At 41.0% G+C, this 14,262-nt stretch overlaps 1 protein-coding gene across 1 annotated transcript in view; it reads right to left on the reverse strand.

Annotated features, from left to right (window-relative positions):
* The window catches only part of IMMP2L (inner mitochondrial membrane peptidase subunit 2), a 486,662-nt gene that overhangs the window by 264,677 nt on the left and 207,723 nt on the right, over positions 1-14,262 (reverse strand). The gene's annotated exons all lie outside the window — the stretch shown is intronic.

The following is a 14,262-nucleotide window of genomic DNA, read 5'->3' on the forward strand; positions in this document are numbered from 1 at the left end:
ACACGCCCACTGCGTTCTGGTGCTACATTTTTATAATGCACAAAACTGGATTTGAGGAGGCACCTTATCAATATTGAAAGGCAACCATAACATTGTATTAACCTCTTAACTAGTGACGTAAAGAAATCCCCTATTAACTGAAAGATTTTCTTTTCTTAACAAGAAACTTCTGTAGTGGGTTTAATTATTAAGTTCACATAATGTAAATCAATATCTGAGGAACTGAAGGTCTTATTTTAATAATTACTAGTAACTCAACTTTAAGATGCTTGCTTTGCAGAAAACGTTGCCAAATTTTGGCAGAACTTATGATCTAGGTGTTATCTTCAAATCTCTCTGTGATTCTGAGTACCTAATACACTTCACTGCAATTACAAGCAAAAAAAATCTAATATTGTGCTGTGTTGCAAACATCGCAACGAAACATGTTCTACATAATCCCCAAAGAAGGACTTTAGACACGTGCACAGCAACAGACCTTATAGGTGCTGGCTTAAAGTCTGTTATGATCAAAGTAGATGGTTTTTCCCCAGAATAACAATGAAATTTAGATTTTTAGGAGACTCGGCTTTTCCAAGACTAAAATTGTTGATTTTTTCTTTCAAATCTACTGAATTAGTACAAGTTTATAGGTTCAATTTTATGAAATTCTCCCCTTTTCTTGCTTCAACCCAACATAAAATGGCATGAATCAGAAAATCCCAGAGTTCAACAGAAATTTAAGAGGACAGTTTTCTTAATGAAACAAGCTTCTCAGACAAATTTAGAGGTAAAAAAAAAAAAAAATTAAGTGCAGTTCTCTATGATTATATTTAAGCACCAGAAAAACACAACTTTAAAAAAAATTGAAAATCACTGAATCGAAGTGCCAAGAACATAACTAATTATTTAAGAGTCTTATGTAGAAACCGCATGGATTTTACTTGGGGGAAAAAAAGCCATTATCTTTTAGGGTTTTAGTAATATTTCCAAACAAAAAAATCCCATAGTCCTGCAAAATAAATGTATTTGTGTACAAAAGAAATATCCTGGAACAATGAAAAAACACCTGAGATAATGAGCTATATTTTTATAGGCAAATCACTTGTCTCTACAAAGCCACCAGGTTTCCATGTTAATTGCTGCTGTGCCTGTTCGTAATCAAATGTTTAACTTTTCTTACAGTAGCTTCCTGCGTGGCGTCAACATGCCACTGTTGAGGAAATGTTTCCAGTCCTACAGTCACATCCATTCATTGGTTAATACTAGGCATCCGCCTTTGTGGCAGCACTGACAATTTCTAATTAAACCCTAGCTGGTTTTCACTATGTAGAAAGTAATTGGTATGAACTCTTTGAAATGAAAGGACAAACTGTGTTAATTTAACCCAAGAAAAATAGGAGACTTGCTCATTCCATGTGGTTCCCAAACATAAATTGTACAACCTGATGTATCGCTATCACACAGTGGCTGACATTAGAATTTATCAGTAAGACACACTCATACATCATGAGATGTTTCAGCACCACGGACAGGGCTTTTTAGAGCCAGGCTATTTGTCAAAATAGAGGAGCTGAAATATGACCTATTAGGATGCAGGTATTGCATAGGTCAGCAAGGAGTTTCTCAGGGATCTCGTATGCGTCCTTTAAATCCATCTGCATAAAGAACTATAAAAAACTTAGCATAAAGCCTGGATTCCGTTATAAGCTGCACCTTTTTAGAAAAACCGTAACAAATAAGTACACTGAATAGACACCTAATAATGATCATTGGAATGAAGTATTTTGTTACAGCCAAATAAATACATATAAATAGATACTCAAATAAATAGATGCTCAAAGCAAAACCTGATGATATTTACTAGATTAAAATTTAATCTACACTGCCAGTAAGAGAGAAAAGACATTTGTTTCAATAACAAGAATGGCATTTCATATTTCCTATGTTACCCTCTAAATCTCACATAAAATCAGCTAAGAACTGGTTGAAGTACTCAAAGCAAAGAACTTGTAATTTAGTGATACCATATAGATGTACCAGCAAACTTGACCTATAACAAAACTCTAAAGGTTAGGCCCCATGAATGCCAATGATCTCCTCAACTTGTCGGGAAGAAAACATTTTTTCTCACACAAAACAATTTTTAAGAAATTACATATTTTCTAATTTACACTACAAAATAAACTTCAAATTTTCTGAAAATAAGAATAAAAATGCATTAAAACAATATGGAGAGAAATGCGTTATTGTCAGTGATGCCAGGCTGTAATTTGCTACCAATCACATGCAGATCATTTTGAACAGAAAAAAAAAAGAAATGCATTTAATGGAACATAGATCAGTTTTTGATACTGACTTCAGTTCTGAATTTTTTATTTTATTTAAATAAAAAAAGTGTTAAATGGAACTACACATCAGCAAGCATAAGCTTACAATTGTAATTCCTTACTCTGCTCATTGAACTATCTTTTGTTTCCATTCAACAAATATTTACTGTACGGCTGTTAGTCACCGGAAAAAAAGGAAGAGGACAGGACATACTTTTCATCATTATGGGGCTTATATTCTACCGAATGACATTCTGGTTGTATATCACTGTTTTCACAAATATGTCTTAACTATGTTACTTAATGGAGTCCCAGGTTCAATCCATACTTTCAAAGAATCATAAAACTCAGAAAATCATGGATTTATTTTCTTGGTCTAAAATGTTTTGCTTATCACAACATGTTGATAAAAGAACTTAATTCAAATTGATTATTTATTCTGTACTACGTATAGAAACTAGCCAAATACCATCTTCACACTGCTTAAATCAAGAAACATGTCTACTTGCCATAAACTATTTGTAGACAGAGAAACAGGGGTAACTATGTATTTCCTTTACTTTAAACACAGAGAGATTGATCACCCAAGAAATACAAGTTCAATTTAAGAAGGTAATCTAGCATTGACAAAATGTTAACATATTTTACAAAGAGAATCAATTTACTTTTATCAATTCTTATAAGATCTTCCAACAACTATGAAGAAAATCCTTAAAATCCTATAGTTTGGCCTTATACATGAAAAATCAGAAGAGATATGTCAGTAAACAATAAAGCAAAAAATAAAAACAACTAAAAGTTTAAAAGCATATGTTGCTATAGGGAAAATTCCAATAACATGTCCCCACAGCCATTACAAATATCAGGAAAACAATCCTCATTGTTTATGTCCCCATTAAGTGGCAACTCAGGCTTCATCCCAATGTTGACATTCCAGGAGATGGGAAACAATGAAGAGGGATTATAGTGCGATGACATTTTCTTTGACCCAGTCTCTCTCACTTTCTCCTTTTTTTTAACTCCCCAAAACAAATTATAACAAATAATTAAAAGATTGTTTTTGGTTTTGTTTTATAATATGGTTGTCGTAGATATATTTACTATATTGATTATCCCAAATGGTCATTTGGGGACACATCTAAACAGAACAACTACAATGATATTCGCATTTAGTTCTACAACCCCCACTTCTATTATATCATTTCACCCTGACGAAGGCATGGCTAACTAGGTCCTTGTGTGGGGGCTTATCAGTATTGTACTGGAGAGAAAGGTCATGCAATTCTAAAAAAAGGAAGAAAAGGCCCCTTGCAACACAATTGTGGCTGCTTGTGTGTGTTCCTTTGAAAAGTGAGGACTTGGTGTGCAGTTAAGCTGACCACCAACTTGGTTTATTTTATACACTGAAGCTGGAGAAAAATAAAAACACTACTTGTAGACAGGAATAAAATGACAAAAGCAGAGTTAGTTCTAGTAGCCATAATCCATATAACCAACCCGTAGAATAAAGTATTTAAAGGTGCTATAACTAAACACCTTTCAGAAAGTAGAAAACTTGCTTAAAATTACAAAATCAGATTTTCAGATAAACTCCTTATAAATTTCTAAGCCAGAAAATCCATTGGTAGATTGCATGGTTTTTAGCTGGGAATGTGTCCTGGAGTTTCATTTAAAGAAAGGGACAGGGTATTAGTTTGCTGGGCTGCTAGAAGAAGGTACAATATGGCCTTCCTCCCACACCACTGTGTCTCCATGCCCAGATCTCCCCCACCCCCCACCTTCCTCTAATTAAAGACACCATCCATTGGACTAATGCTAATATGGCCTCACTTCTTCTGATTACATCTGTAAAGACCCTATTTCAAAACGAGGCCACCTTCACAGGATCTGGGTTAGAACCTGACTATGTCTTTCTGGGAACACAGCTCAACCTGCTACCAGCAGAGAGAAGGGAATAAATCTAGGACGGAAACATAGTTCTGGTCAGGTTGGAATGTAGCAGTTACAGTGGCTCAATGCAGCTTCTCAAGGCAACAGACTGTGGAAGGCAGGGCGTTACAGTTCCTCCACCTCCGTTCTCTGGCAGCGTTTACAATGGTTTGGTAAAGATGCAAGCAAAATTAAAATCAATTTCCAAGAAGGACGCATGCTATAGCAAATGTATACTAAGCATCACGCTGCAAGAGCCATTTAGATGCCTTGAAAAGATGTTTCCTTTTGTTTGAAGAAGAGAATTTTTTAAATTGGTGTTTATTTATTGCCAATGATTCATTTCACCATTTCCTAATCACGGAAAAAAAATGATCAGCCAGAATTACAATTTTCCATCATGCAAAACAAGACGTACCCAAAATACTGCCATATTGCTTCATTTACTTAGGAGGATCAATTTTTCCATTTTACACTTTCAGGCCGCATTTCTCAAAGTAAGAAAAGGCACATGTAATCAAGCTTGATAAGCCAAGGAGCCGAGCAAATGAGAGGAAAAAAGAATGATTTGATTTGAGGGGTGAAGATATTAAATTACCACCTCAGTGCTTTGAATGAGAAAAGCAAAGTCAAAAGCAGTTCAGCTTCTTAAAACCAAGTAGCATTCCAACAGCTTTACCAGAGAAGGACAGAAATCAGTGTGGAGTTCTGGGGAGACCTTTCACATGACTGAGTTAAGAAACTACTTTCAACATCTCGCTAGGGAATGCAGCCGGAATACAGATGCGCTCCTGCACCTCTGTGGACAGGTACTCAGTGCAAAAAGGTGTCGTCTAGTGTTTCCCATAGATTTGCTGCATGTGGATGCTGCCAGGAGCCTGGAGTAACCCGCGGCCTTTGTTCTGGCGGAGGAAACAAGAGCCTCTGGCCACAGCTCTCCTCTGCTTCTGTCTGCTCAGCACCAGCTCAACCAGGGCGACAGTCTCGCAAAGACAATAACCGAAGGCGCTGGCCCTGTCCCATGGCTGCGCATCCCGCCAGCACTGACTCTCGGGGCCCTGCAGGAGCCCCGGGGGCCACAGGACCACAGGCGGGAGGAAACAGTGTGTCTCAGCATTCAGCTGCGGCAGCTACTTTTTAGGACACGGGCAACACACGGGTGGGCAAAAGTAGGCCTACCAGCTGTGAGTCCACGAAGCACAGTTTATCTGGTATTATTATTTATTAACTGTTGTATTATTTATTTGTATTATGTAAACCCACCTTTGTCCACCCCGTACAATTCACTGCTTCTTAAATAACTGCTGAACCCATCTTAAATTTTTTCAAACATTTCCTTATTGTTGAAAGTATTACAGATGTCCCCCCACCACCTCCTCCACCCCACTCCCACCCCTCCCCAGGCCTTCACTGCACTACTGTCTGTGTCTATGGGTTGTGCATATATGCATACAAGTTCTTTGGTTAATCTACCAGCCAACCACAAACAAATAATGACATTGTTTGCTCCAAGTAGGTGTAACTTATAGATAAAACCCTGCAAACTACTTACAATAAATTAGTGTAGCCCAGTGGGAAAAGGGGGACATGGCTTAAAAAAAAAAAAAAGATTAGAGATGACGTTCCACTGAAAAACACTCCCCCTGTTTTTTTAACTCATTTGAAGTCATACTCAGTTCTTACAAACCGAAAAGCATAATTAGCTGCTTTGCCAGTGGAGAAGGCCAGAAAGTAGGTGGTCAGCCTAGCATCTGTGTGCCACCCAGCAATATAGTTCCCTTGTAAAATCCTTTCAAGGCAAATGAGAACCACCTGTTCTAGGAAGGAAAAATGTTCAAATATTAAAACTATGACAGCCCGGCCAGCATGGCTCAGTGCTTGAGCATCAACCTATGAACCAGGAGATCAAGATTCAATTCTAATCAGGGCACATGCCTGGATTGCAGGCTCATCCCCAGTGTGGGGTGTGCAGGAGACAACTAACCCATGATTCTCTCATCATTGATGTTTTTATCTCTCCCTCTTCCCTTCCTCTCTGAAATCAATAAAAATGTGTATGTTTTTAAAATTATGATGCCTTAAGTATCACAAAGACAGCAGAAAATACCAGATTGCTAAATATTTGTCAGTGAACATGATTTTTAAAAATGATCTCCATTGATCCCTTCATTTTAAATTGTTTGGCTTTTGTGAGAATAAGTGAGCGAACAAACACACATAATGTCCACTGGATGGCTAGTGTTTCACCAGCAGAAGGGATAAACCTTGCGTTTTTGTCTTTGCCCTATTTACACTGTACAGTGCAGAACACTTTTTGGAACTGAGCTAATGAAAGACTAAATTAGGACACAATTTCACTGCTCTGGGAATCTCCATGGCGCCATTACCCAGAGGCCAAAACCCTAAATGATTCTAATAAACTAGAACAATGGCCTGAGACTGGGCCAGGTTGCTCTTTCTTTGTCCAGTGGTATTTACCAAGAAATTAAAATGTTAGGAGCTTCCCGGTATACAAAGATGGGCCAGGAAGACGCCCTGCCTGCGCGAGGTGAGAGCTATCTATGGGAGAACAACTCTGCGAAGGAAAGAGAGAAGGAATGTGCGAGCAACTGGGCAGCTCCCAGGTGTGTCGTGTGAGAACTCCAGGTGACAGTGAGTAACCTGAGCCCGACACAGGTTAGTCATCTCCATCGAGAAAGCTGTTCTTTCTGACACAGACGACATAAAACAGTGCCGGTTCTCTGTATAAAAACAGCAATAAGTCTCCATTTTCTAAAATAGAAAAAAAAAAACCCACCATTTTTATTCTAATGAAAAGTCCTATTTTGAGCTGAAAAAGAGAACACTTATTAAGGTGTGTTCCACCTGCGAAAACGTGGTTCACCTCACAGTTTCCCAGCCAGAGGAGAATCTATTCTAGGAGGGTCCGTTCTCAGACAAGACTGCCTTATACTGTTGGCGTCACAACTTCTTCAAAAACTGAAACTCTAATTTCACTTCTATCGCTATTTTGGTGCGAAACGGTCTCATGTCCTGAACCCAGGTTACGATTCCAATTCAACGTCCTACTTACGTTATTTTCTTGAGCGCAATGAACAGGAGTGGGTGGGGGGGGGGGGGAAGAGCAGAAAAGAAAGAGGAGAGACACAGATAGAGCAAGTTAGTCCCCCAAAAAGTGAGATACAAGAGACTAAAAGGCAAGGAAAGAACAAAGAAACAGACAACAAGTGGCGCGGGGGCCAGGGAGAGAGGGGGGGACAGAGCCTGGCCACGTGAAGTGCCTGCTTCTTTGCCCTCGTTAAATGTTGGCTCGTGCTGCTATCACCTGCTCCCTCTACTGCGCTTTAAAAGACTGGCTGGGAAAGGCACACGGCACATGACCTGGCAATGACCTGGCTAATGTGGCCCTTTTGGGCAGGATCGTGTGTTCCTGAGCTCCGGTGAGTCCAGACTGGATGTGATGGGCTTGCACACTCCATCTGCAGGGTTCTGACCTGCATGAAATCCATAGCAACAGCTCCGTGCCTTTCAAAGGTACTATCCTCCACGGAGTAGCCTCTATTTACTGTTAACAAACTTAATACAAATCTGGAGCATAAATGAAGAGAAGCAAAGAAATATAATCGGGCAGGGGTTAATGACGTCAACAGGCCGAGCACTTTGACCAGATGGCTTTGGGCAATTCTGGAAATATCTGAATTCTCACAAATGTCATGGGGTGTGAGAATTGAAAACATGTCCATCTACCTAAAGGAACTGCTGCTCCCCACTCATCCTAAAGATAACTCCATGCTATCCTCCAAGTTACCAAGGCTGGTTGGCTTCTTGGGGAGAAAAATTGCCTATTCTTCTCCTGAAAGGGTAATTCTCAAGCCACTTGGGTCAATGGCTGAGTGACAAAGCGGAGCAAAAATTAATACTGTTGAGAGAGCTGCTAGAGAGAGTCTCTCCTTGTCTACTATGCTTAAAGAGAGGAAGATACCTGGATGATGAAACGTGTAAGAATCATGGAATAGTATGCCTTTAATTGAAAAATACAAGGCTAGTTGGTGGTAGGATAGGACTAGCCCTCAGATCTTCTGACTGTTAATCCAATGGTCTCTACACTCAGCACCCAAAAATTCTGGCCTGGTCACTGCTGGGAGAAAGCAAAAGAGAGACAACTCACAGTAACTCAGCTATTTTTTTTTTCTGGTGTAAACACCACATTCCATATCCACACAACTAATACTTACGTTACAATCTTAGATATGATGTACTTACTAGAAATAACACTATGGAGAATAAGAATGTAGTTCCCTCACACCCCTCCACATTTGTCCTCCCAATTATTCCTCAAATAAAATTTTACCACAACTTTTTGTTAAGTCAACATAGACACAGACATTATCATGATTAATTATAGCAGAACCACATGTATACTATGACTATCACTCCATTTTGTTTCCTGTATAATATTGTATTCCCTACAGGTTATCACTGCCTTATTTTTTTTTACTTTCTTAATTTTTCTATGTTCCTAAAACAATTCATGCCCAGATTCTCTACACAACTAAAATGATGTGCTAACATCTCAGAGTGAATACATTATGCTTCCCCCGCTCTCTTTATCACTGTGGGATGAGGTTTTCTTTTTGTTCCTTATTGGTATTTCAGTGACATTTCAAGGAGAGAAGATAAACGCATTTGTTCAATCAACCATATTGAACAAGGAGCTAGAGATTGATGTTTAATATCCGTGTGCTCTATTGAAACATTACAGATGTTAACAAATGCCAAAAGTCATAAAACGCAGAGTATCATCACAATGAGTAGGTGTGGAAGAATTTGTCCATTACAAATGGGTTCTGATTGTTGAGAAAAATGACCTCAACAAATAAGCCAGAGCTTTCATCTTTTTTTTTTCCCCAAGTAAAGGGCTTGGATTTTAGTTTAATATAAATCTACCCCATCAGCTCCAAAATTTAGATTAAAGTTTCTCAAACTTTAATGTGCATATGAGTCATCCGGGGAGCTTGTTAAACCAGAGATTATGATGAAGTCTTCAATTTCTAACAAGCCCCCAGATGTTATCTGACCAAATACACGGCCGAAGAACTACACTTTGAGTAGTAAGGCTTCAGAAAATTTTGTTTAGCCTTGTGATAAGCAGGATAGAAACCAGGGGAAACCTTCTCAAATATGGAAACTACTTTTGGCATATCTTAAGTTTTCAGTCCATGATTATGAGCACAAGTTCCTTGCTAGAGAAAGCAAAATACTGCCCAAAGGAGAAGGAACAGGAATTCCAGGTTAGTTCTCTACGAACAATCATGGTCAACGGGAGAATATTCACGCTTGACCAGTTCCTCTGTACCACATCAGCTGTCAATAAAAAGGTCACAGGGACGGAGTGACTGAACAAAAAAGAGAAAGATCTCATGGACAGGGACAACAGTGTGGTGACAGAGGTGGGGGGAAGGTATGAGGAGGATAAATGGTGATGGAAATAAAATAAAGAAAACAAAAATAAATTTTTAAAAATAAAATAAAATACCAACATTTGAAACCAGAATGAATGAATGAATGAATGAATGAATGAATGGAAAGGCCACACGGAGTATTAGGGGGCTGCTCCACATGTATGTTTCAATGCTTCAATCTGACACCAACCCCAGCTAGCATTTTGCAATATTTCAATTCTGATGCTGACCACTGGCCAGTAGCACAGACCCCACAAGAGCTCAGCACCCCTCCCCCAAGACCGCACTCGCTCCGGAAGCCCGTCAGAAGAGGAGGCACCAACCAAGTCACCTGCATATCTAACCAAATAGCAACAAATGGGGGGCTTCTGATAACTGCCATCCCGTTTGTAATTCTCTAGAATGACTCTCAGAACGCAGGAAAGTGCTATACTTGCCATGACAGTGTACGATAAAAAATACAACTGATTGAATTCACTCTCCAGCCCGCCATCCCTCCTTGGAGGTCAGGCTCTTCTGTGACTCAAACACCCGACACTCTGACCACATGGTTGGTAGTTCCAGCTTGACCAGCCTGCACCCTGATGCTATCCAGGGGCCCACCAATCACTTTACTGACAGACATGGGTGTGATCCAAGAAACTCGGGAATAAAAGACACTCTGGTCCATACTTGTGGAGACAAATTCCTTACAAGCCAAAACAGACTGCATCTACTCTATTGGGTAAATTTCACTGCTTTCTCTATGACCTGAATTAAAAAAGTAAATACATGCTTATTGGCATGAGTTACAGGAGAAGGTAAGGTGATCAAATACATGAAATAAAGAAAACTAAAGTGTAGTCTGGCTTCTCACTAACTGGCAAAATACATGTCACACATCCCTGCATCTCACCCAGTCTTAATTTTCTCTCTGATGGGATTGAACTAGATGATCTCCCTAGCACTCTCTGGCTTTAATATTCGATAATTCTACGGCTTTTAAAAATCTGCTTATTCATTTGGCTAATCAGGGAGTGATTTTTGTCAGTGGTCTAAATGATCACTCCCTAGATTGGTCAATGAGAGCTTCCTCAAACGTGCCTGGGTTGTGTATAGTGTAAACACCACACTAGTCACATCAAAGGATAAGAACAGGGAGAGAGGTGCAGCCATGATACCAATCTGTCCTGAGCAAGCTAAAAACGAACTCAATCTATTAATTAATATGCAGAGTTAGAAACACATTTACTATCATTTTCTAGGATTTTACTACAGACATTATAGGTTTGGAGTCAAACCCAAATTCCATACCCATCTGTGTATCCAGGAAGGCACAACAATACACGAATATTTAATCTACCATAAATTAAGAACATAAATAGGACAGAGCCCTCTAAGTTTAATTATAGCTATTTTTCATCTTTCTCATTCCAGCTCTACTAATTGTCATTTGAACAGCCAATAGCTTATTATTTGAACTAAGAAGCTCATGTATTATCTCTAATATCAGAAGCTTGGCAAAGCTGCCTGCATGATCCCCATAAACGCAGTCATTTCACACACATGTTGAAGAAATCAGAAAAGGCACAATAAGCAGGGTTCATTCTGGTATTTTTCTTTCCTGAGCAGGACAAGCAGGTCACTGTAATGAGCATCCATTGTGAATTTGAAAGGATCCATTTAGAAAATAATTCACATAACACAGAGGTTTTCAATGTCATTAACAGACACTGAGAAAGTGGGCCAGGCAGCAAGAGCAAAACCACAGAGGTCGCGTGTGTTAATGAGAAAAGAGCGTTCATTAGCTTGCGATTTAGAATATAAAGTGCTTCCCCTCCATGGCTGAAACCGGAACAGTATCCTGCACCTGAGAACAGGAGAAGGCGGTGCCCTCAATCAGAGGAACAACTGTCACGGTCCCACCGCTTTTGTTGGCATTGAAAGGCACCGCTCCGGTTTGATTTGTAGATGGTGACATCTTCGTTGTTATGGACAGAAAGCGAAACACAACTCATCCCACCCTGATGCTGACCATGAGAACTATGCGCCTTTTTTTGTTTTTAAGTTTAAGAGCCGTATATCTTTTCTAAGTACAATGAATTAACCGGGAGCCAAAATGTCTTGTAAATCGCTACTTGGAGCTTGGGATGTCATTTCCACTTAGAACAGGGGTGGGGAACGTCCGGCCCACGGGCCATTTAAGGCCCGAGAAACCACTTGGTCGGGCCCTGCCAAGGCATGAGGGGTGAGCTCATGAAATGCTTGACCAGATGGAGCAGGCTGGTTTTGAGGTGGCCTGCGGAGGATGTTACAATAGCCAAGTGGGCCCTTGGCAGAGAAAGGGGTCCCCACCCCTGCCTTAGAGCGTCCTGTGGGAGCCCAGCTTAGAAGATGTGAAATGACTAGGAAATGACTCCAGGAAAACACTGGTACAGAAGATGCACGTGAAAGAATGAAAACTTCCTTCCTGAAATGTGACGGCGGAAATAAGCTCTCCATATTTAAATCCGTAAGCTATAGGTGAGTTTAAGTAACTTGCACCAGAATGAGCAAAGGAACTCGATAGATGGCTATCTGAGTCACCCTCAAGCATGTCTCTGAAGAAGCAGGGACCCCGTTATGTTCAAGGCTCCTTTGATCTGGAGGATGTTACGGCACAAAGGACTGACCAACTTTTCTATTCAAACCACCCGGACACCCCGGTGAGTCTCACGCTCCGGGAGTCACACACGTCAGCTCAGCAGGAATCGGATAATGTCAGAATCTGATTTCACTTTTCACTGGTGTTTGGGTTTCTGTGCCACTTTGCTGCATTTAACTCTGCCTCACCTGCCCTTAGTATGTGGCGACTGTCCAGAAAACTTGAGCACAGATGGCATTTACTCCTTAGGGAAGCCTGCTCCCCATCTGGGAGCTGCCCTGTGCCTGTGCCAGGGCCAAGAAGTGAGAGAGAACTGTCCGGGGCGGCCCTGAGCAGGCTGGTGGCCTGGCCTGCATGGCAGGGGGCTCAGAAGCACCTGCAGACAGAATGTGAGTGTTACTCCCCGTGAGATGCTGGGGCCACCGGTCAGAGCACCTTGGCGGGGAAGACGCGGCCAGCATTTGTTGGACTTAGTAATGGACAGAGAGATGGCCTCAGTTCCGTGACACCCACCTGGGATGAGCCAGCTGATATTTTCGTTCTTTTCCCTCGAGATCTTTACAATGTCTAGAAACATCCAACCTCCCACCTGCATGGATTATAGAGCACACAGAGAGCAGGCTCAATGGCCTTGCAGACTGAATCCGCAACACCCAGCGGGGAGAGACTTTGTACAGGACACCTGGCTTGGTTTCTTCAACAAAGAAATCATAATGAATGAGAGAGGGAAGGAAAGAGAGAGAGAGAGAGAGAGAGAGAGAGAGAGAGAGAGAGAGAGAGAGAGAGAGAAACGCTATCTACTGCTTCCCACACAGGCTGACTGGGAATTGAACCGGCAACCTTTCGGTGCATGGGACGATGCTGCAATCAACTGAGCCTCCAGGCCAGGAGCCTTTGTAACTTCTTGCTCTGCTAAAGGATGTCTTCATTTGCAATGTATGCCTGGCCTCTCTTGCTAAGTTTGGAAATTAGCCAGTCTGTGTACAGACCCAGCTTTACCAAGAGATACTGTAAACTCGGAGCCATGTTATTTCTCTCCACTACACTCTTCTTAGAAACATGAAAGAGAATATAAAAATGCAAATAAAAATGCTTAAAGTTTTGCCTTGGCTGGTGTGGCTCAGTGGGTAGGGTGTTGTCCCATGCACCAAGAGGTTGCTGATCTGATTCCCAGGTTGTAGGCTCAATCCCCAGTAGGGGACGTGCAGGAGGCAGCTCATCGATGTAGCGCTCTCCCATCGGTGTTTATCTTTCTCTCTCCCTCTCCCGTCCTCTCCCTCCAAAAACCAATAAAATATTTTTAAAATGCTTAAACTTTTAACAAACATACATCCAGTACAAAACAAATGTACTCCCCTTTTAAGGAGAACTATATATTTTTCTTTCTGGTCCTTGCACAATAAGCACCCAAATTTCCAAAAGTCACCAAGTCTGGGACACTATAGAAACCCATTTTTCGCCCTGGCCGGTTTGGCTTTGTGGATTGAGCATCAGCCTGCAGACCTAAGGGTCCTGAGTTTGATTCCGGTCAGGGGCACATGCCCGGGTTGAGGGCTCAATCCCCAGTGGGGGGCGTGCGGGAGGCAGCCGATTGATGATTCTCTCTCATTGATGTTTCTTTCTTGCCCTCTCCCTCTCTCTTCCTCTCTGAAATTAATAAAAAGATATTTTTTTAAAAATTCAATTTTTCATTGAATGACTGCTTCTATCCATTCAGCATGAATTACTGCCTTTTGAGTACCTTTCCTCCCAACTGCACACCCCACTATATCAAATCTAGTTAGAGCAGAAACAAATGCACATTTCCCAATGCTCATTCGCGTTCTTTGAAGTAGAAACTGCATTGCAGAGACTCTTCACGTTTCATCAGATTACCTTCCCGGTCAGACTCAGACTAACGAGACTGCACGTATCACTGCACTTGCTTTTTATGGGAAGG

This window comes from Myotis nattereri, assembly GCF_964212035.1.
Source record: "Myotis nattereri genome assembly, chromosome: 11".
In the NCBI taxonomy this organism is placed as follows: domain Eukaryota; kingdom Metazoa; phylum Chordata; class Mammalia; order Chiroptera; family Vespertilionidae; genus Myotis; species Myotis nattereri.